At 42.4% G+C, this 22,144-nt stretch overlaps 1 long non-coding RNA gene across 1 annotated transcript in view; it reads right to left on the bottom strand.

The window, feature by feature from the left end:
- Positions 1-22,144, bottom strand: part of LOC114904543 — a 32,275-nt gene continuing 10,131 nt past the window's right edge. The window contains exon 3 of the long non-coding RNA XR_003795980.1: positions 1-109. This is a non-coding gene — a long non-coding RNA (uncharacterized LOC114904543). The remainder of the gene's footprint in view (positions 110-22,144) is intronic.

Below are 22,144 nucleotides of genomic sequence, written 5' to 3'. Positions count from 1 at the left end.
GTGGCCTCCAATGCCTGTCACGAATGGGCAGGGGCAGCAGTGACCCATGTGAATGTGATTTCAGAATACTCCTCCTGCCCCGAATTCACCAGAGGAAGACACCGGAAACCTGCGGAAGAGGAAATTGCCATTTATAAAGCGTCTATGCACCATGCTCTGCAGTAGAGCCTTCCCATAGTGTCCCTGGGGCGGGCAAAGTTTCTCTAGAAGGCCCAGAGAGCAAATATTTTAGGCTGTCCTAATACCCTAACCTTGCCACTGTAGCGCCGAAGCAGCCACAGATACTAAGTACACGAAGGGGCGCAGCTGTGTTCCCATAAAACTTTATTTACCAAAACAGGATCTGGCCAGCAGGCTGCGGGTTCTGTCCCCTGGGCTAGCTTACATCGTTGCTTAGTTTCATAAGCACTCAGGGATGGTAAGCACTGTCCTCCTGGTGGAGTTTCTCTTCAAGTGCAATCACTCTTGAGAGAAATTACCCAGCAAATCCCAAATGTCTTAGCATGATTTAATTTATCATCCACTCTTCTGGAGATAAGTGGGCGGAGGAGAAACAGCTCTCCAGAATAAATGCAAGTACCAGGAGGGGGAAAAAGAAAGAGGGAGAAGAAAGGGCAAGGTGACAAATCGTGAGACCTATGGTGAGGTGGGAAGGGGGGGAGAGAAGGGCTTTAAGGACAAATTGTTACAGGGTTCCATCATCCCAACTTTGCAGGACACCTGTAGGCAGTATCACACCATGGTTAAAAGCATGGTCTGGAAGTCAACTGCTTTGACATAACTGGCTCTGCTTCTGAGAGGTGGTGGGACCTTGGGTAAATTATTAATCCTGGGCATTAGATTTCTCATCTGTCAAGGGGAGATTCGTAAGATTGAAGGGAGGATTAAATGAGATAATTCATGGAAAGGGCTTGGCAAAGTCCCTGGCGTGATGTAAGCACTCAAAAAAGGCCGGCTGTTACCATCATTAATTACCTAGAATGAGTCCAAGGAAGTAATGGCTATCAGAACAGAACGGCACTGCGGGTTCACAAATGCTCTTAGTGAATATTCCATACAGCGCCTGTCTCAGAAACTTATCAGAGAGTCCACTGGAGTGTCTGGACTAATAATAATCATCGCTATTGGCATACACTCAGACATAAGTTCCTGCATAAGCCAGGAATCCATCAAACCTTGCCCCGAAGAAGTCTCCCTTCCCCAATTTTGTACACTTAAACGTGTTACGTCTTAGCAGTTGATTGCTAACACTATACGGAGTGCGTCTGTGATCCAACCTAAATGCTGAGGCTTGTTTTTCCAGTCATTTATTAGAAGCATGCTTTCTTGAGGGCTTACTGAGGCTTGAGCAGAAATACAAGGGAGTACAAATTAGATAAAATATAGTGTTTAAGGTACACAAGACTAATTGCTTTTTAATTCCATTTGCGTGAAACCCAGTGAGACCCTGTTCACAGCTCTCGAACCTAAGGGGTCAACACATGACAAGAGCATTTAAGATGGGAAATCAAGTTTCTAAGCAAAAGTGTAGCCACCACCAGAAAAACAGAAAAATGAGAATTGGAAATTGAATGTTTCCTAGGCTTGAAATGCTCATTTATAGTGGAGCCCCGCTGGCCTCATCAATCCCTCCCAGCCTTTAAGAATCCATACATGTTCCGCCTTCTCTGGGAAGTCTGTACCCACAACTCCAGTCTGTACTGGTTTCTGGCTCCTCTCACTGCCCACAGGACAAATAGCAATGGTTCTCCATCCTGGATGCACATGAGAATAATCCAGGGAGCTTTTAAAGAATACTAACGCCCAGGCCCTCCTCTAAGGAATCTGATTTAATCAGTCTAGGTAGGATCGGCATAGCTTTTAACATTTTACTGATATAAAATATTACATACAGAAAGTGCACAGGAGTGTTTAGCTTGATACATATTCACAGTGGAACACGCCCATGTAACCAACACACGGATCAAGACACAGAACGTTACCACCACCCCAATGTCCCCTCGTGTACCCTTCCAGACACACTCTCCCTAGGGTAAGCACTTTCCTGACTTCTAATAGCTTAGGATGAATTTTGTTTGTCTTTGACATTAACAGAACCGTAGAGTATGACTTTTATATTTAAATAAACTTCTAAATTTCGGAACAGTTCAGATTTGCAAAAAAAGAAGCATAGACAGTACAGAGAGTTCGAGTGTACCCCACACCCAGTTTTTTCTATTGCTAGCAACTTACATTGCAATGGTCCACTTAAGCGTGACACTTTTTTATCTGGTTCCTTTCACTCAACATTATACTAAAGAGATTTATCCACATTGTTGCATGTAGTTGTCGATCTTTCATTCTCATTGCTAAGCAGTACTCCATTACTCGAATGATCCATAATTATTTATCCACACTACTGCTGATGTACACTGGGACAGTCTCCAGTTTGGAGCTCTTACGAGCAGTGCTGCTATGAACATTCCAGTAGGCATCTGTATTTTTAAAAAGCTCTCCAGGGATTCTAATGTGCAGCCAGAACTGGAAACCAGTCATATAATCTAGGCCAGAGAATTCATTCCTCCTGGGGTTTGTTGTCCTGTTATTTCTTATCCCTCAGTCTTTTCTCCTCCGTGGTGGGGTGGGGGGTTGGGGCAAAGCGTGGTGTTCTCGTGCTCCCCACAAGACACAGGACAGTGCTGGAGCCAAACAGGTTTTCAACAAATGCTTGTGTGTTGATTCATCAATTGATGATGCTTTCCTACTTCACAACACCCTTTGCTCCAGGTTTGCAACCATTTCTGTGCTGCAGCATCTCTCCTGCTGATGCAGCAAGCTGTGCAGTGCCCACCTTTACTTCATCTGGCCTGAAATAAGCCTTCTCTCTGGTCTTCACGAGCCGGGTCCTGAACGCGCGCATCTTTGGGACACACTTGAAAGAACAAATCTTGAGTACCAGTTTAAGAGGAGGCAGGATGTACAAATGAGCCCAGATCATCCAGGTGGTGATACATTAGTCATTTGCCATTTTTCCTTTGTATATTGATTGTTTCTCAACTTTCCTGACTTTTCTAAAGGGTATTTATTTTTTCCTCATTGATTTTTTGATAGCAGCTTTTCATATAAGGAAATCAACCCTTATTTTCCTATGTGTTGCACTTATTTTCAATGTGCTGTTTGCCATTGAATTCTGTATGTGGTGTCCCCTTGGAAGCCTCACATCGAAGCCTTTCTTCCCCTTCTCTGGCCCTCCACAGGGCCCATGCATGCAAAGCTGTTATGTGCCTGGCATCGCAAACATTCCAACCTTTTCTCAGTGGGACGTCAGACCCTGATTTCTACTGGGAAATGAGGCTGTGCCACTGCTGAGTTTATCTATAGATTAGTTTCCTGTGGTAACAAATTACCATAAAGTAGGTGCTCAAAACAACAGAAATTTATTGTCTCAAAGTTCAGGAGGCCAGAAGTCCCAAATCAAGGTGTTGGTGGAAGCTCTGAGGGAGAAACTATCTCATGTATCCACCACCTATTCTGTTTCCCCCTAAGATGGAGAGACGCTTGAGGGCAGAAAGCATATCTTACTCTCCCCCATCTCTGCCTTGTGTACCGAGCACACAGTAGGTCATCCGGAGATGCTTGTGGTTAGTTTGATGGGCCACACTGAGTGCTGCGAGCTGGCTTACTGTGCTCTTATAGCTTCTCGCTCATCATTTTTTATTTGTGTTGCTCCTCTTGAAATTCTTCTGGAGCATATGTTCTCCTAGCGTTTCTCCTCATCACTCCATATCACCCACCTGTACTCACCATTAAGGAACCACTCAGACACGTCCATGGCCCACCGTCCTCACATGCCCTGCTGGGTGGGGCTGGGTCACACGAGCACAGCTCTGAAGGTGTGAGTCAGCTATGATGCAAAGCTCCAACACTGGAAATCTCACCTTGGCCCTCGCCATTGCACAAGCATGTTTCCAGCCTATTTGGGACATGGTACATCTACCTGAAAACTGACAATCTTGACCTGCCCAATCACAGAGATTAACTTAAGTTCTTAACTCAGGGATCTAAAAAAACATAAACAACTGAGACATGATGGAGAAGGCCAAAGTATCTCAGTTCCAACCCCCAAACAGATGGTAATGAAACCAGCTAGTGTCCAAAGAGTGAGCCAGATGGCTGGATACACTTCTCGCAAAACCTGATATATAAGATGACAATTGGCTTTCAGATTCCTCATGTCTCTGGTGAGATATGATGAAGGATTTGCTTTAAGCATATTCCTGCATTCTTGGTACAGTAGCATTTAGGACTGCTAGCCAGTATGCATGGTAAAAACTGACAACTCTGGTTTCTCTCTCCAAGCCACCCTCCCTGCTGTGACCAAAGAGGTCATTCTGAACTGTGACCATTCTGTGAATTCAGATGGCCCAAGGCTCCTCATGTCATACAACGCCGTGCAGAATGCAGCCCAAGCTTCCTCTAGAGAAATGGGTCACTCTGCGCTCCTTACCCACACTCTAGCCACAGCCTCCACTGCCCATCACCCAAACACAGGGGCTGTCACTGCTCCATGCCTTGGTTCATGCTATCCCCTACCTATATTCCACCTTCTCTTAGCCTGCTGGAAAATGCAACGAGCTATATATATACATATATATGTGTATATGTATATATATATATATGCACATATTCACACACATAGGTTAGGGCTAGGGTTAAAGTTACGGTTACGGTTATATATACATATAAATATATTTATTTATTTCCTCTATGCTACATTGTAATGAATCAGAACTGGAAGTGATGGTAAACTGTTTTGGGGTGTTTTTTTTTTTTTTGATGGGGAGGATAAGAGCAAGTGTTACAAAAATATTCATAGCCTGTGGGCATGGAAGAGCTTCAGGGAATTCTGGGAACACATCCGACCACAGCCTCCTACCTCCCCCGTTCATGCTGCTTAAAGTGTGGGTGCAGCCCGAGCCCACTGGTGACAGAGGCTGGGACGAGTATAACACCTGCCTACTCACCATCAGGGCTACGTCACGAACTCCTGTTGTGTTAACTAACCAAATATCCCAATCAGGTTCCAAGCTCACCTGAGGACTGTCACTAAAGCTTTACTTGCCTAAAGTACATTATGAACCAGCCGATTTGAGTTTTAAAAGGTGAATTTTAAAAGTTAATCTGCACAACACACGGTCCGGGTTCTTACTTCATCTCTCATCCTACCTGGATTTGACTCCCCATCGCCCTTGCCCCTCCCTGAGCCTCACAGTATCCCTTACGCCCTCCTTTGCCCTTATCTCACCCTTAATGGGGTGAGCAGTAGAGTTGTGGTAAAGAAAGAACTGGTTTTAAGGGAGGAGGCGAGGAGTGCAATGATGCTTTGTGCATGACTATTATTTGGTAGTTTCTTTAAAGATAGAAGTTTAATTGTTTTTCAATCAAGTCAAACTATTCTCATATAAAATTATCTGAATCAAGATGTCATGTGACACAAGAAAGGAAAACAGTAATTTCTGTGGCCAGGGGATGGGGCTGGGGGACGCTTAATTTTCAAGCTATATGATTAACACCTTTTGTATTTTGTGCTGGGTGCATGCGTTACCTTTTCACCAAAACATAAATAAGGGTTTTTTTTTGGTTTTGTTTTTTTAAGGTTATATATACCCTTAACAGATCCACTATACCCAGGTCCTAGGAAATAGTGCATGCCAACTCCAGGAGGGCATAAGGTTAAATATCCAATTAATTCCAACGTATTTGTGTGCCACACTTCTTTTTTTTTTTTTTTTTTCGGTACGCGGGCCTCTCACTGCTGTGGCCCCTCCTGTTGCGGAGCACAGGCTCCGGACGCGCAGGCTCAGCGGCCATGGCTCACAGGCCCAGCTGCTCCGTGGCATGTGGGATCTTCCCGGACCGGGGCACGAACCCGTGTCCCCTACATCGGCAGGCGGACTCTCAACCACTGCACCACCAGGGAAGCCCTGTGCCACAACTTTGTTGGAGATGCAAATTTGAAAGTTCTCTTAGAAATGTGTCCTCTTTTCTAGTATTAGAGGTAGAGTCTAGAACTGGTTGTGAACTTGTAAATAACAATTGAACATCAGAGATAGGTTCAACATCACTTCCTACAGGAAGCCAAGAAATTATACAAATATGTGTCTGAGAAGCAAAGCCATGTTTAGGAATGCAAACTCATGTTTCCTGATGGGTGAATAATTATTACAATCGTGTAACTCGACATACACAGCCAGCAATCTTCAATAGTAGAGTTTATTGGCTTATTTGTTTTTCAGAAACGAAACGAGCAAAATATAACATGCTGCAAATTTGTTTCATTTGCTCTCTTCAATCAACTCCAGATGAGCTGTTAAGAGTGTTGCTCTCTTATAGGCTATCAATAGTTTTTCCATCAAAAAGCTATTTTAATTCATTATTGACGCTTTTCAAAAACGCCACTATCTAGCCACCACCCGATCGATGGCAGAGGATAAAAGAGAAAACATCTGAGGAAATGGGAGACATGAATTCTGTGAGTACAACCATTGCTTTTGTTTTAATAAGGTCCATTAAATGATCTCTGATGATGCAAGTAAAGTCAGCAACACCTCTACTACCCATCAGCACACTGGGATCACCAGCAGAAATTCTCTCTACACACACCGTCTTTGCTCTCCTGAAATCAGACAGTCAACGTGGCTAAGAATTATGCTTTAAGGCTCAAGAGCCAGACTGAAATGCTCCACTCGCTCCTAGCTAATCACCTTAGCCAATTGTCTTAACTTTTCTGCCTCAGTTTCCTCATCTGTAAAATGGGAAGAACAGTTGTATCTCTCTTATGGGATAGTTACGTGGAGTAAATAAGACAATGCACGTCAAGAGCTTGGCAGCAAGTGAGTGATCAGTAAATATTACCTATTATAATTATATTGCAATACAACAACTGGACTTGGCACTATTATATCTGAAAGCTTTCCTATCTAGGTGCTTCTCCATTTCGCCATGGCCTCATCGATGATCCGATCTGTGCGTGGAAAGCACATTTCTGTTGATCCCTGTTCCCCACGTTTCGCTGGCTCATTCTGCCTCGGGTCTTTCCCATGTTTGGTATCCAGAAATTTATATCTGAACAACCTGGAGACATGGACTCTTTAATATCTCCTCCTCTGCTCTACTCCGATACTGCTCTTAAGCACAGGCAGAATAGCGAGGGCCAGGGCGGGCTAAAGGAGGTCCCAAACCTCCCCTCATCCCTAGTCATCCCTCATCTCTGGAGAATGCCTGAATTGACACCATTGGCTCCGTTAAATCTTCAGTTAAAAGGAGAGAAAAGGAAGAAGGAAGTGGAATTAAAGCTCTCCTAAAAGGAAATGAAACATGATTTTACCTTGTTCCAATCTACCCCAAACTCAAGTTTAAGACATGGTTGAAAAATATGGCATATGGTGGATTGTGTAGCCTGTGACTTAAGAACCAAATCCACAGAGTTTACTTGCAATACTTCACCAAAAATAGACATATGAATTACCTTTTCCCTTCTGCCTACACAAATCCTACACATCATTCAAAACTGTTCTACAAATACTTCATCCAGGAACAAACGCTCCCTTCTTTTTTAAATGCCCATAATGCCTTGTAACTTGATTCTGGCCTTTCTTAATTCCTGCCTTGTTTTAGGTTATTTGTGTGTTACAGGTCTTGGTGACTATGCTCTAACTTTTCCACTGGGCTGTCAGAAACCTGAGGTCAGGGCTGCCGCCTCTATTGCTCGTCCGCAGCTCGTCAACCATGTTCATTTTCATGTTGTGTCATCCTTATTGCTCCAGCCTACATCAACAGCCCCATTTGATGCATGAGCAACAGCGATTAGAGATCCAACCTTACAGTGACTTTATATCATCACAGCCTCAGACACCATGACACAAACCAAGAAATAATCAATGGCATAGTTTCTAATAGTGCAACTAAAATGGATTACCTGCTCCTAAGCATAGAGAAACAATTACAGCTGGAGCTGCTATGGAGGAGAGGGCTGATGTTCAATGATGTGAAATAGGAAATCTCATGAAGCTACAGAAATTGGTTATCTATTCTTAGCTCCAACCTGGAAGTGACTTTTTCACACAAAGGGATGCAAACCTCATTACTAACCACAGTCCTTAGAAATTCAGCTTCTGGCCCCCAAGCTGCTCATCCTTACAAAGGGAATGCAGCAGTCTAATCCATCTCTTCTTTGAGCCACAAAACTCAGAAATCTTATGACCCATAGGCAGCATGTTGGAGAAATATCGAAGGGAAACAAGGTCTTCTAAAAAGTACATCTGATGGACTCAGAGCCAGTGACAGCACAGCCAGAAAGAGCATTTTCTTCTCATCAGCTTAAGTATACCTCAAAGCACATGTCATTCAGGGCTGTAGATACAATGTCTCTCAGACTTTATTCCAGCTTCTTTCCCCTACAGTATTTGGAAGATTTACAAGGGACCCAGAAAGTAGGGGCAAGTCCTTATTTCTCTGATGACTTCCTCTGTCATATTTAAGATTTATGTCCACCAGATCCCTTGAAGTCTGACTGCTCAAAGCAGAGAGCCCATGCCCATCCTGCTCAGGTGCTGCAGTGACCTTTACCTTCAGAAGTCTTGCCCGTCCCAGAGCTCTGCTGGGAGCAGGGCATGGGTCCCAACTGCTCTCCAGATTAAACAGCCTCCAGACCTTCTTACTATCTGGGATGTCCCTGCTCTCACCTTGTCCTTGAGACGCTCCCTCTGCATCTCTCTTCTCCAGAACACCCAACACCATTTCTGTGACGAGCTCAAGATTTTAAAACACGTTTGAAGAGTTTTGGACCTCAAGCAGCTTCTTCTCTCCGCCTTGCAAAAGTTTTCAAGATAAAGAAATAAGAACAACCTTGTTTCCCGTCTGAAACAGGGAAGGAGGAGAAAAAATTGGAAAACTCACACCAGTTGATACATCAGTCCTTTATTCTGCCATAAATAAAGACTGTGTAATAAAGGCAAGAGCAAGATGCAGATATCCCAGGGCAGGTGGGAGCTTTTCAGATAAGAGCAACATGAGACAGGCGGAAAAGAAACCAGCTTGGACCAGAGCTAGTCTAGTAAAAAGTTATCTCCAAGTTCCTTAGGGAGGAGGGAAAAGAGAAAAGGGCAGAATCTGCTATATATCTTTCCTTTGCAGCTTGCAGTCTATACATAAGAACAATGAACGGTGGTTCAATTCATTCTCCACAATACATTTACCATCTTCATAAAACCCAAGGTACAGAATCCTTTCTAAAAGTGTTAGAAACAGACATAGATTTGGACGATGCACACTTGAACACCAGAGTCCAAATAAGTGGACAAAACCAAATAAGCAATGCCCCCTAAGAGGACTGGCTTAACCCCAGAGTATTTCCATCTCTATGTGCAGAATATGAAAAATCACAGTATTTGAAAGGGGATCCAGGCGTCCGGGTGAGACTTTTGCACGACATAGACAGTTTGACAAATATCAGATGCATTTATCCAATTTATCACGCTACTCAGTCACTAAGGAAATGGATCCTGGAAGTCGGCCAGCCGTGCTTAACCTAAAGATTTGTGCTTTCCAAAAAGGAGTGAAGATAAACCTAGTTTATCTTTCCCATCTCAGACACAACCTACACAGGCAGAAGTTTTCCAGCCATAATATACTGTCCCCAAGCTTCTTTTTCATTTTCCCTAATTGTTGGACAAACGGTCCTGGATGAAACAACCAAAGAATCTTAAACAGGTGTGGTAAACAGGCACACAGTCTGCACACACGTGGGGAAATAATGTATAACTTTTTATTATGCAAGTAATCATGTAATGCTTGTTTGTTGTTAAACCAAAAAACCTAGAAGTTATATGGGTAAGCCAATAGTAGAAATTAAGAATTGCCTATTATCCTACCACCCAGTAATAACCACTATTAACATCTTGGTATAAATTTTTCCAGACTTTTTCTCATATGTACACGTAAGTAGACTATATATCTAATTTTTACAAGATTAGGGTCATTGTACATGCTATTCTGTAACCTATTTTTTCATTTAGGAATATACTTTTATGTAAACAAGTTTCTATTTAATCATTTTAATACTGACGGAGCACTCCACTGTACCATAATTTATTAGAAAATGTAGGTTACCTCCAGTTTTTTGACATTATAAACAATGCTACAATGAATGAATATACTCTAGACGCATTTCTGGCCAGTCCCTTCAGAGAAATTCTTTAAAAAGGAATTTGAGGTCATGCTGTTCAGATTTCATAGTTGTTTTGATGTACAAAACTGCCCTTCAGAAGAGCTGTTCCAATTTATACTCCCACCTGCATGGTGTGGGTGAGTGTCCAAAGCATTAATCTTAGTGCTGTGCAGTAAATGCACTGACAGACCCAACTTCTTACGGCTGTCAGGATCTGAAGCCCTAACAACACATTGCCCATCATTTGCAAAGGAGCATACCTGAGAAACAAAATATGATAAGTAATGTACATGTGTTCAATCAAAACAAAAATCTTCAGGAGACTCTCATTTGGCAATGAACTCTTAAATCATGTTCTATTTTTAAGTACGTAGTTTAATCTAGTCACCGTGTGAGTCTCAGTTTCTTTATCAACTAGATGTTCTCTAAGGTCCCTTCTGTTCCAAAATATACGGTTCCATTCCACAATGGGAGAGAAAAAGGCCCCGGACCCCTGGCTGGGAACCAAAGGCCCTTCGTGTGGCCCAGCTTCCTCTCTAGCCATCCCTCCACCGGTTCCTGCAGGAGCATCTTCCTGCCCGCTTGCTGTTTCCCAAGGGAGCCAGGTCACTTCTGAATTCTTTGTCTTTGGACACGCTATCCCCTCTACCTTAGAATATCACCCTCCTTTTCTATCTCCTGTGGCAAATTCTTCTCGTCCTTCAAGGCCCAACCCCAATAGCACTTTCTCTGTGAATCTTTTTTGGGATCCCCCCACCAAAGTCAGTCTTTGTTTTTCCCATGTCACCCCGTTTCTGCCTGTCTTACACCATCATGCGATGATCTTCTTATGTCTGTCCCTCCCATGAGACTGTGTGCTCTCTATATTTCCTGGATTAAGAACTGTGATGTGCATATCCAATGTGCTTTTAATAAGTACTTGATAAATGTGCAAATGAGCGCACAGGTTACAATTCTTCTGAGTCCATCTGTGACATCTCCAAAAACTTCAGAGATTTACTCAAATCTACATCAACTTGAAGACTGTTATTTTGCACATCTAGGTGTCAGGGTTTCTTCCGGGATTTATCCCAGATCCAGGCTCCTCTCAAGAGTATGCTCTTCCGTCCTTCTTAAGAACAAGCACCTACTATTAGTTCCCATTCTTGGACTGGGAAAGAGAGGGATTACATACATACACACAGCGCCATGGGACCAGCCAGGGACTATCTGCCATCCACGCAGAGGGTTCCAGGGAGAGAAGGGAGAGAAGGGAGGGTTGCAGCGATTCTAGTTGAGCAAAGCTGGTCTGGTAAGTGTAATGGGACAGAGTCTTTGCACGCCCTTCCAGCAGCGACTATAGCATGACAGGGAAAATACATGAGAGGGGATTAAAGGGGGAAATGTATTTCTACCCCTATCAACTTTATCTCACAGGACTCAGGCAAGGGCCCAACGTGAATTGCCCTCAAGCCGTGTGAACATCTGCAGGTACATCAGGTAACGCTTTAGAAGTGCTAACACTGCACATGCAGTTCCCAAGGACACTCCCCTCCTGCTAATTTTCACACAGCAAAACTATGCGAAAATTAGATTCCCAGCTGTTCTTCGATAGATTTTAATCAAAGATCTGTTTCTCTTTTTGCCATGAAACTGTAGCCTCGCCAAACGGCCGTGGCCAGAGCGGGGCTGCCACTGAGCCTCGGGGAGCGGCAAGCCCTGATGTGGGAAGCTGGAATTCCAGGAGTTGAGATCCTACCTTCAAAACTGCCCTCGAGGCCTGCAGTGAGATTAGCCCAGAACTCTGAGGCATGAAGAATGACGGCTGAAGGCGAAGCTTCCAGTGTTTGATACCCCAGGCTTGAAATCAGCTCAGCCATTTTCTGTGTGACCCTTGACAAGTTACTTAGCCTTTTTTGAGTTTTTGATACCTCTTTTATAAAATGACTCACTCTCTCACTGTATACAAGTCTCTTCTCAAATGTCTGCTCCTAAGAGAAGCCCTTCTAGACCACTCAAAAATGGTACTTCCTGCCACTCTCCATCCCCTCGTCTAGCTTTCGATGCCTCCTGGCATTTGTTACTCTCTATATTCTGATAGTATTTGTTCGTTGTCCTCCATTAGTAGGGAAGCTCCAAGAAAACAAGGTCTTTGTCTCACTCACTCTAGAAAAGTTGCCAGCACATATTAGGAACTCAGTAAATACTTGCTGAATGCCTGAATGGGAATAGTGATTGTACCCATCATCAGATTGCTATGGGGATTAAACACACAAAAATTGTTTAGCATAAGGGCTTCCCTGGTGGCGCAGTGGTTGAGCTTCCGCCTGCCGATGCAGGGGACACGGGTTTGTGCCCCGGTCCGGGAAGGTCCCACGTGCCGCGGAGTGGCTGCGCCCGTGAGCCATGGCCGCTGAGCCTGCGCGTCCGGAGCCTGTGCTCCGCAACGGGAGAGGCCACAGCAGGGAGAGGCCCGCGTACCGTAAAAAAAAAAAAAAATTGTTTAGCATATTGCTTAGCATATTAGAAGCTCACAGTGTATGATAACTAGAAGTTTTAATAACACTAATAATAAACATTCCATCCCTAGAGTCATTTTTTAAAAATCAGTAGTGGCAATATGACTTTATGTAGTCCTGTTTTATATTCTTTAATGAATAACCCAGCTTCTCCCAAAAAAGGATTTTAGGTAGTTTACAAAAATATGTAAAACTAGCTGTACCAACGTAAGTTATATCATTCTGGAATATTTTTACAGTTGTCGATACATTTTTAATGTGTTTTATTTGCTTACTCATATATTTCACGGCAAACACAATTAACAATCTCATTCTTCTCATACACAACACTTAATGAGACTAGTGATCAAACTTTAGAGAAAGAAGCATTCAGTTGTCCCCAACAAATACATGCAGTGGTCTGGTCTCTGCCCCACTGTGCGAGCACCCTTGCTGAGCTGCGCTCATTCTCTGTCCTGCCAGCTTCGCATCTCCATCTGAGGAAAGCAGCTCTTATAAAATACAATAGGTGTCAATGAATGTTCTGGAATACAGTTTCCCACAATGACAGTATTTAATGACTCTCCACTGTGGTGTAGTGCAAAGCTCACAGCTGTAACCTGTTTCCTGTTTTTCCCTTTCATTCCCTTTACAGTGTGTAGATCTTTGTGTTCAGTGTTCCCATGTGGTTAGTTCTATAGAGTTTCACTCGTCTTCTCATTTCCATTTATTCTTCTCATTCCGCAGTGGCCTCTATCCATATGTGTCATCTTGATCTCTGCTTTACTACCACATTTGCTGTTCTTATAAGGCTCCCAGAGTCTTTAGACGTGATTTAGTTCTTTTTACACTTCTTGAATTATTAGATTAAGCAAATATATGTCAAAAATTCATAAAATTCCTTAATTAAATTAATAAAGGCTCAGATAGGAGCCTTTGATTTAACTGATAAATCTTCAGAAATGTGTTTACTTTTTCGTAAACAATTTTGTACCTGGTATTATCCAAGACAGATGACACGTTGAATATTATACATTGTAGAAATTCTAAGCTTAACTCAAATTAGCTCAATAAAGCCTCAGAAACACGTATTGTTTATAAATGGACCTAATCTGAATCTTCACTATTATAGTTTATAACAGGCTTGCTTTCTACATATCACCAGAAGTTTGCACCAGTTGAAGTGGTCAAGAGAAAACTTCATCCGGCTGAACCTTGGGAAAACACTCTAGCATTAAATATTCAAGAAAGATTCCAGAATAGAAACAAAAACATGAGAAGAAATCACCAAGATGAGGAAATCAGGAAAAGATAATCAGATAAAGCAAAGGGTAAAATAATTCATAACAAACAGATACCATACTTTTCTGCGTACTTGCTAAAGTCGAGGCTCAGCCACACATCTGGCTGTAATGGGCAGAGCAAAAAGGAAAACATATTTGCTTATGAGACTCACAAACTGTCTGTTCACTCAGGAGAGTCACAGGTCTTCCTAGCAATGAAATCTTAGAAAAAATTTCCCTTGTGGGTCTTAATGGAGGGGATAATGTGTAAGGGAGTGAATTACTTCCTCAGCAAGCCCCTATACTAAATATCATGGAGAATTAAACAGGAGTGCTTCTCACAGCATCCACAGCAGCAGTAAATGTCATTACCCACAAGGCCGCTCACAAAAAGTGGTCCATGAGGAGTCGAGACAGTGGTGTCCCAGGATGCACCTCTCAATTCAGGAATAACTTTTAGAATTTTTTAAAATAATAGACTTTTTTGTTCATTCAGTAAATATTTATTGAGTATTTTATGGGTCAGGTACCATGCTGGGCATTAGCGAGGAAGTACTGACAAGACAAACATCGTCCCTTCCTTCAGAAAGTAACATACTTAAAAAAAAAAAAAAAAAAAAAGAAAGTAACATACTTGTTGGAAAGATAGACCAACAACTACAAAACGTTGAGATGTGTGCAAGATGAGAGGACATCCGAACTCTGGATTTTCAGCGCCTTGACCTTCTCATCTCCAGTTGCTTTTTCTCCACTTTACTACAGCCGATCTAGTCTTACTACCACACACTACCTGGTTATTACTGCAATCAGCACCATCTCCAAATCTGCTTCTGAAAACCCGATCTCTAACTCACACCTCCTCATGATTTTTTAACCTCACTGACATCCCCAAACCATCAGCCATGTTCTCATTACCCACCAGTCAGTCCCCTCTTCTTATTTTCTTTCTTATTCATTTAGGTCACATAGTCTATAATTTATAATCACCTCCTTGAAAATTTCCTCTCCTCCTTTATACCTCTCTCGTCTGTCAACACTTGCTTGGAAAAAAACATGCCTGATGGAGTCCAGTTTATCCACACTTGCATTTTAAAACTAGAATATTACTGGAGGATAAACATACACACAAAATACAGGTGAACAGTTTCACTTTAAATTCATGATCAAAAACCTGAATAAAACACTCAACACTCCTCTTATGTTTGCCTGGTAAATTAGCTTTTCCAATATCATGAAGATTATTTCATATCGTCTACAGTTTCTCTTCTCAAACCTTCCTCAAATATGAATTAAACATGATTTTTAAAATATTCTTTATGACTAAAAAATAGAAACCATCAGATAAGAATTTATGTATCCTCTTCCCCACCTAATCTGTGAATCTATATCCATCTTCTCCATTTCTCTTGTTTCAATGGAGGAAGCAGAGCTTCTCCAACAAAAGCCCATCTACCCTCTGGAGCTCTGGAACCCTAACCCCAGCACCTTCTCAAGGGTTCCCTTCTCTTTGCTGCATTTTCAATTCGTGCTTGTTTTTGGATCATCCCCATCAATGTACAAACGTGCTAAAGAATGTTCCATGGTAAAAACAGGCAAACAGAACCCCAGTTCCCTCATCCAATATTCCTGTCCAGCTCCTCAATTTCTCTTTCACACACAGTCAAAAACCCTCTGCTTTTTTCCTTCTCATGGTTTATTCCAGCTTTATTTCTACCCATAGGACTCCAGCGAAACTTCCCTCTTAAAATCACCCATGATCTCTCTGCTCTGTGTTTTGTATTTCACCTTAACCTCTAACCAGTCCTCAGTGAAAACTGCCCATCTTCTGCTCTGGGAATACCACATTCCTTTGGATTTTTCCTCTTGCCTCAGTGACCCTCTTTCTGAAACTCACCTGTTGGCTCCTCTTCCTCTACCAGGCTGCACCTCTGAGCTATGCACTCCTATATTCAACTGCCCACTTGACACACAGGTGTTGGAAGGACAGCTGGTGGCGAGAGAGATGATACCCTTGTCAGGAGGCTACTTACAGAAGTCTGGGAAACAGATGATGGTAGCAATGGATATGGAAAGGAGTGTGTTGACCCAAGAGATGTTCAGGAGAAAGAGTTATCTGGACTTGGTGATTGATAGAGGTGGCAGGGGATGGGAGAAGTAGGAATCATGGATGACAACCAGGGCAGTATCTTTCACTAAGATTAAGTTGGAAGGAAAACGGGTTGCATACAATGCAACCTTTAGAAATTTTCCAAAAACCTGCCCATGGAATCACTGGTATTCATTGCTTCAAGAAAAGGGTACACACAGTCTAAAACAAAGGAGTTATTCCTTTACTTTGAGTTTCAAATTCAATCTGTTTTTTTCTATCCATAGACGACAACATTTTTGAAAGCCAAGATTTGTTGAAGGAGAAAGGCATTTTCTCAAATCTAAAACTCACTGTTCATATATCAAGGGTAAAGTTTGGAGTTCTGAGCATAAAACTCTATCAAGCTATCAGGTAGGCTAGGGCCTGTCACAGGTAGGGTTCTTTGAAGCTGTCATTTAGATGGAGTTTGGGTTATAAGATGTTTACTGGGGCTCAGCACCCGTGAGAGGAAAGGGAGGAAGCAGGATTTGGAAGTTAAAGAAGTTGAACTTCAAGGCAGGTCCAATGAAGCCTTGCTCCAACCAGTGGGGAGCTCTGAAATGAGCACTGCTTGTCAGAGTGGTCTGCTTGGGACTCAAATGGCTGGGCTTCTACACCCCTGCCTTACTTAGACGTGGGCTGCCCTGGGAACGGTGTGATCTCAGGTGAGGAGACTCTGCAGCTCAGGCAGTCCCTGAAGGGGCTAAGCTGGAGGCCATCTGCTGACAGCAACCCCCATGCTGGGGCAATAAGTCCTCCCTTGAGGGGTATCTGGGAGGTACACATCCATGTCTCCTACAGGGGACTTCTGGTTTGGGGAAGAACTGGAAAAAGCAGGAGAGAAGGGCAAGAGGTGAAATATGCGTGTCCTTAGGTTCTAGAAAAAAGTAACATAGTTCTAGTTCTTTGGGAATATCCAGCCAAAGACACAGCAGACTGAGTAGCCCCGCAGTCTGGAAAGCGAGCGTCCTTTTCACAGAGACTTGTGCCAACCATGCCTGCAGGACTTAACAAAGAATGACCACAGTCACAGTACCAACAACAACCCTGGCCTGCATGGGCATGGAGCACAAGCTACTGGCATGACAGTGGTCAATCCTCTTGGTCAACTCCCCTGCTTCTCCTCTAGCTCCATACCCTCCACGACAACAAAAGTGGCAGAGCTGTGACCACTTCCACCTCTACTTGCTAAGGAAGGACTTCGAAGCACATGAGGTGATGTGTATAGCCTATCCCAGTATGGAGAGAAATACAGAGCACTTACTGGAGTTCCCTCTTCAAGACCAGATTCTCTCATGTTCCGTCCTTATGAGCTCTAGGGCTCTTGAGTTCCAAGCCTAGGGGAGAAACTCTAAGCCCAGCAAATTTGGAAGAATCCCTGATGAATGCCTTTGAACCAATTATTTAGAGTAAAGGAGGCATCCTTCTCCCTACATAGGGGTGGCAGCCTTCACAGAGCAGACTAAGGAAAAATGATGATGCTAGCTCAAACCCTGAGGGGGTTTATTATATTAAAGTGAAGAAACTAAAGCTCCTCACTCCAGCACGTTTGAGTCAGGGTCCCCCCTCCTCTTGTCTCACTTGCCACCCCATCAGAACACCCCAATGAAATAGAGCTAGAAGAGAAAACGACAAAGCCGGGTTGAGGCAGGCCCTTTTCCAGATCACTCATTAAACCACCAAGTACTGAAACACTTCGGAAGGCTTTTCTATCTAAACTCTGAGAACAAAGACAGAGTAAGGCCAGCACAAATGAAGTGGGTGGAACAAGGATCAAAATGCAGGCTAAAAGCAAAATTCCATTTTTTGGTAAATATAGCTAATGAAAATCCCTTATCTATTTATTTTTTCCGCAGCTCATGGCCTGCCCAGTGCATTCAATTTCACTGAGCACTAAACACTCTGCCAAGTTCTGGTGACATAGAACATGCTCTCATGGAGTTACAGTGCAGAGGGAAAGGGGGTGAATATTTATGTTCTATGTCTGTAATCCCACAGCCTAAAAAGCATGCGGTATCATTCCCATTTATTGAGTTTCAAAAAGAATGGAGGAGGGAGCTTTAACCCAGGTTTAGCTAATTCTAAAATTATTTCCACTCTAAAACGTTTTTTATTTTAAATCATATTTGATCTGCAAAACGCGAACCCCCCCCCATTAGTATTCAGAGAATTGGAATACGCCCTCCAGGAAAAGAAAAAAAAAATACAATTTTTGAGAAAACTTTGAAGGCCTTCTAGGAATTCAAAATGTTTTAAATAACTTTCACCGGGTTGGACCCACACAGCAGTGAATGAGACCAATCTGAACTGGGTTGGAAACTGGAAATGTTCAGTCATACTCTCAGCCAGTGCTTGACCCTGGGCTTTTGCTGATAAACTCACTAAGGATGAGGATGTGAGAAAATTGGCAGGTACCTTTGGAATATGTGAACCATTGAGCAGGCTGCTGCTCACTCACAGCCATGGCTATGGCCCCAGCTAGCAACTTCTATGCTGGTTAGAGATAAAAAATAAGGGCGCTCAGTAGACTGAGCTGAAAGCTCCCTGTCATGAGGATTCCCAGGCTACTCTCTTAGGAAAGCAGCCTGAGGGAGAGCCACTCATGGGCCAGCAGCAGCTGAGACACAGAGGGCTCCCTATGACCATGCACTTACAGGCAACACTCACTGCACCCCAGCTCTCTCAGGCTGTGCTTAACATGGTGACAATCAATCACTCATCTCATTAAGGGGTGCCCATGGGGCTTGAACCCTGCCTGTTTAAATAGGAAAAAGCAATGGCAAAGTATGTGCCCTCTTCTGTAGGTATATTATATATTTTAACAAAAAGTTAAAAAATAAAAAGGTAATAATGACAAGCTGGAGTCAGAGCCTGGGACTAGCCTTAGCCACCTGCTTCCTTTCCCTTCCTGTCTTCACAGTAGTTGGGGCAGCCTACAAAAACCTTCATTTCAGGGTTGGGGTGCAGATAATAAAAGGCAGGGGCTGACCACCATTCCTAGCTCTCATCCCATGAAGGAAAGTCGAAATCTCTTTTCAAATGACTGATTTCACAGGGTTCCTCATTGTAGATTTTCCATATTCCCTCCAACAGGAAGTTGGAAAGCGCAACCGTGTTTGGAGCACCAGCAGGTGGAGCTGGAGAGCTGACTGAGCCCCCTTGGTTAGGGGACACTTTAGACAAATGCTTGGGGAACTGAGCAGATAGCACTTGGATGGGACAAAAGGATCAACTTATAGAAGATGCTGTGTATTCTTATCCTGTGGACGTTGTCAAGGAAAAATTATTGTGGAATTCCTTATTTCATTCATTCATTCATTCATTCATTCAACAATAGTTAGTACATGCCCATCACATGCCCAACACTGTGTTGAACACTGGAAATGCAGGACGAAATTAGATAGGCGCAGTTTCGCCCTCATGGCAATTACATTCTGAAGAACTGGCTTTAGCTTAGCAGGTAAGGACGTTCCTGCACTTTAGCATTAGACAGACCTTTGTCTGCATGCTGGCTCTGACATTTAGTTGGAACTATGTAACCTTAGATCTTAGGCAATTGACTCAATCTATCATCCATAAAACAGGGGTAGAAATATCCATCCCAGTAGTTCTCAACAATCCTAGAATCACCTGGGAAATTTTTAAAAATATCCCTGCCTAAGCCACTCCCTAGATTTTGATTCAATTGATCTGGGTAAGCGTCAAATCATCAATAATTTTAAAAGCCACAGATACTTCTACTGAGCAGCCAGTGAAAACTACTCCTCTATCCTTTAGGGTTAGTGGGAGAATTACACTGAATAGTGCACATGAATACCTCATGCTTAGTAAACATAACTTTACTGTTAGCTTTGATTCCAAACATAGAAGAAGCTAACTCAGCAGAGGTCCACGTATCTGGGAGAAGACTGTGAAGGTGAAGCTGGTCAGTGTGCAAGGAAGAGCTGAACAAGATGATTTTGACAGTTTTACTCCTCAAAAGAAAAAACCGACTACCAGTCTATACCTTGACCTCAACTCAATAACCATCTCTGCACTGATTTTAACAGGTTAGCTTACTTGGCTATTTCAACAGATGGCTTGTTCTGGGCTTCTTTATTTGTTTCTTTATTTTAATTGTCATTGTGAGAACAAACCACAGTTCAGAGTTTAATAATGTTATCAACATGAAAGAACTCAGGGAATATTGTTCCCATGAACCCTTCCAAAGAATCTACTAGAATATAAGATTTGGGCATCAAAATAGCTAGAGAAACATCAACCTAAGAGTGCTGGCAAGCATTAAAAATGTAGTTACTTGTAGTACCAAGACTAGATGAGGGTTAAAGGGAGAAAGAATATATTTAATGACTATATGCTCAGGCAATGCAGATAGGCTATAGCTCTTAGAATAGAAAGCGAATGGAAAGAGCATATGCAAAATCTTAAAACTCTTCTCAGTAATTATATGAGTAGTGGTGGTATCAATACCATTATTTTGAGACTCATATATGTAAATAGCACCAGTAAATGAGTAATTATGAAGCACTGGATATTCTATTGTCCCCTAAGTACTGGGACCCTTGAGAACTGGGACCCTTGAATGAGAAGTACCAGTATGAACTCATGACGTATTCTATCAAGAGGTGTGTGTGTGTGCGTGTGTGTGCATGTGTGCGTGTGTGTGTGTGTGTCTGTGAGACAGAGACAGAGAGAGACAATGACCATGCCTAGCAACCCAGATTCTTAGGTCATGGTCTTGATGTACTTTGCATTTAAAAAAATAAAGAGGCATTTTGGAGAAATGGCTGGTTTGAGGTGTAAGATGAGCCTAGAACATCTTTTTATATCAGGTAGTAAGAAAGCTACCAAAACTATTAAGATCATGTCAAAGGCTCTCAGAAGTCAATTTGAAGAGGCTCCCACTGGCTAAAGATGAGACAATTTGAACTTCAGAAAGGATAATAATTACAATTGGAACCCATCAAATATATTTAAATACCCTAATTCATAATAATTGTTTAAATAGAATTGGTTATTTGGGAAGGAAAAGAGAGCGCCAAACATCTTGAGAAGTGATAAATAAAGAAGAGTCAAGCATATACATTGTCATTGCTACCTAAACTGAGTACCCCTGGGTACCCGCAAAGTGGTTGATAGAAATCACCTTCTTGTAAAATATTCCAAGTAATAAATGAAGAAGAAATTATAGAATAAGAATGCCATTCTTTTGCAAGCTCTAAAGAATTAGTAACAGATTTAGGTAATGAGCATGAACTGCTGCTAAAATCACCACAGAAGAGAGAAGCAGATACCGTGTGCTTTATGAGGGAAAGACCTCACCACCACCTTAGTGGTGCCAAAGGGTAGCCCAGTAGCAGAGCAGATTCTGAGCATGCAGAGCTAGTCTTGCCAAAGGGGCAGTACTGAGTCTGAACAACTTCTGCATCCAGCTGCCAATCAACAAAAATATAGAAAACGGAGGAACACATTGAGCTATACCATAGGACGTAATCAATACATCAGGACTGTGGGAAACTCTACAGATCAAATGCCCTGGGGTTTTCCAACAGACAAATTATAGGGAAAAGAAAAAGAAGTAGGGGAAACCTATAAACTAAAAGAGACTTAAACGACTTCTTTTACGGCTAAGCTATAGTATCCTTAGCATGCCCCCAATTAGGGATGAGCGATAAACTATTAGAAATATACACACAAGGAGGTGACTGCTATAGAAGCCAGGAGACTGGTTACTCCCAGAGAAAAGGATAAGTTGGGATTGGAGCAAGTGAAAGGATTTCTGGGATGGCTGGCAAAATTTTATTTCTTGACTTGGGGAGTTTATAAGGAAGTCCATCTTATAAAAATAAATAACAACAATAGTAATATAATAACTATACATTTATTTTATGTGGCTTTTTTAATGTTTTATTTTACAATAAAGCTTTTTCAGATTCTTTTGCAAAATGAAGAATAAATGTATAAAGCAAATCTAATTAGCCTCCTAAATTCTCTTTTCTTGGTAAACCTATATTTTATTGGATAGTTTGTTCAGAACAAGTATACTGTG

The sequence above is a fragment of the Monodon monoceros genome, unplaced genomic scaffold (assembly GCF_005190385.1).
Source record: "Monodon monoceros isolate NGI ecotype Baffin Bay Population unplaced genomic scaffold, NGI_Narwhal_1 Super_Scaffold_21, whole genome shotgun sequence".
In the NCBI taxonomy this organism is placed as follows: domain Eukaryota; kingdom Metazoa; phylum Chordata; class Mammalia; order Artiodactyla; family Monodontidae; genus Monodon; species Monodon monoceros.
Note: the sequence above shows the minus strand (reverse complement) of the source record. Positions and strands in the feature narration are given on the sequence as shown.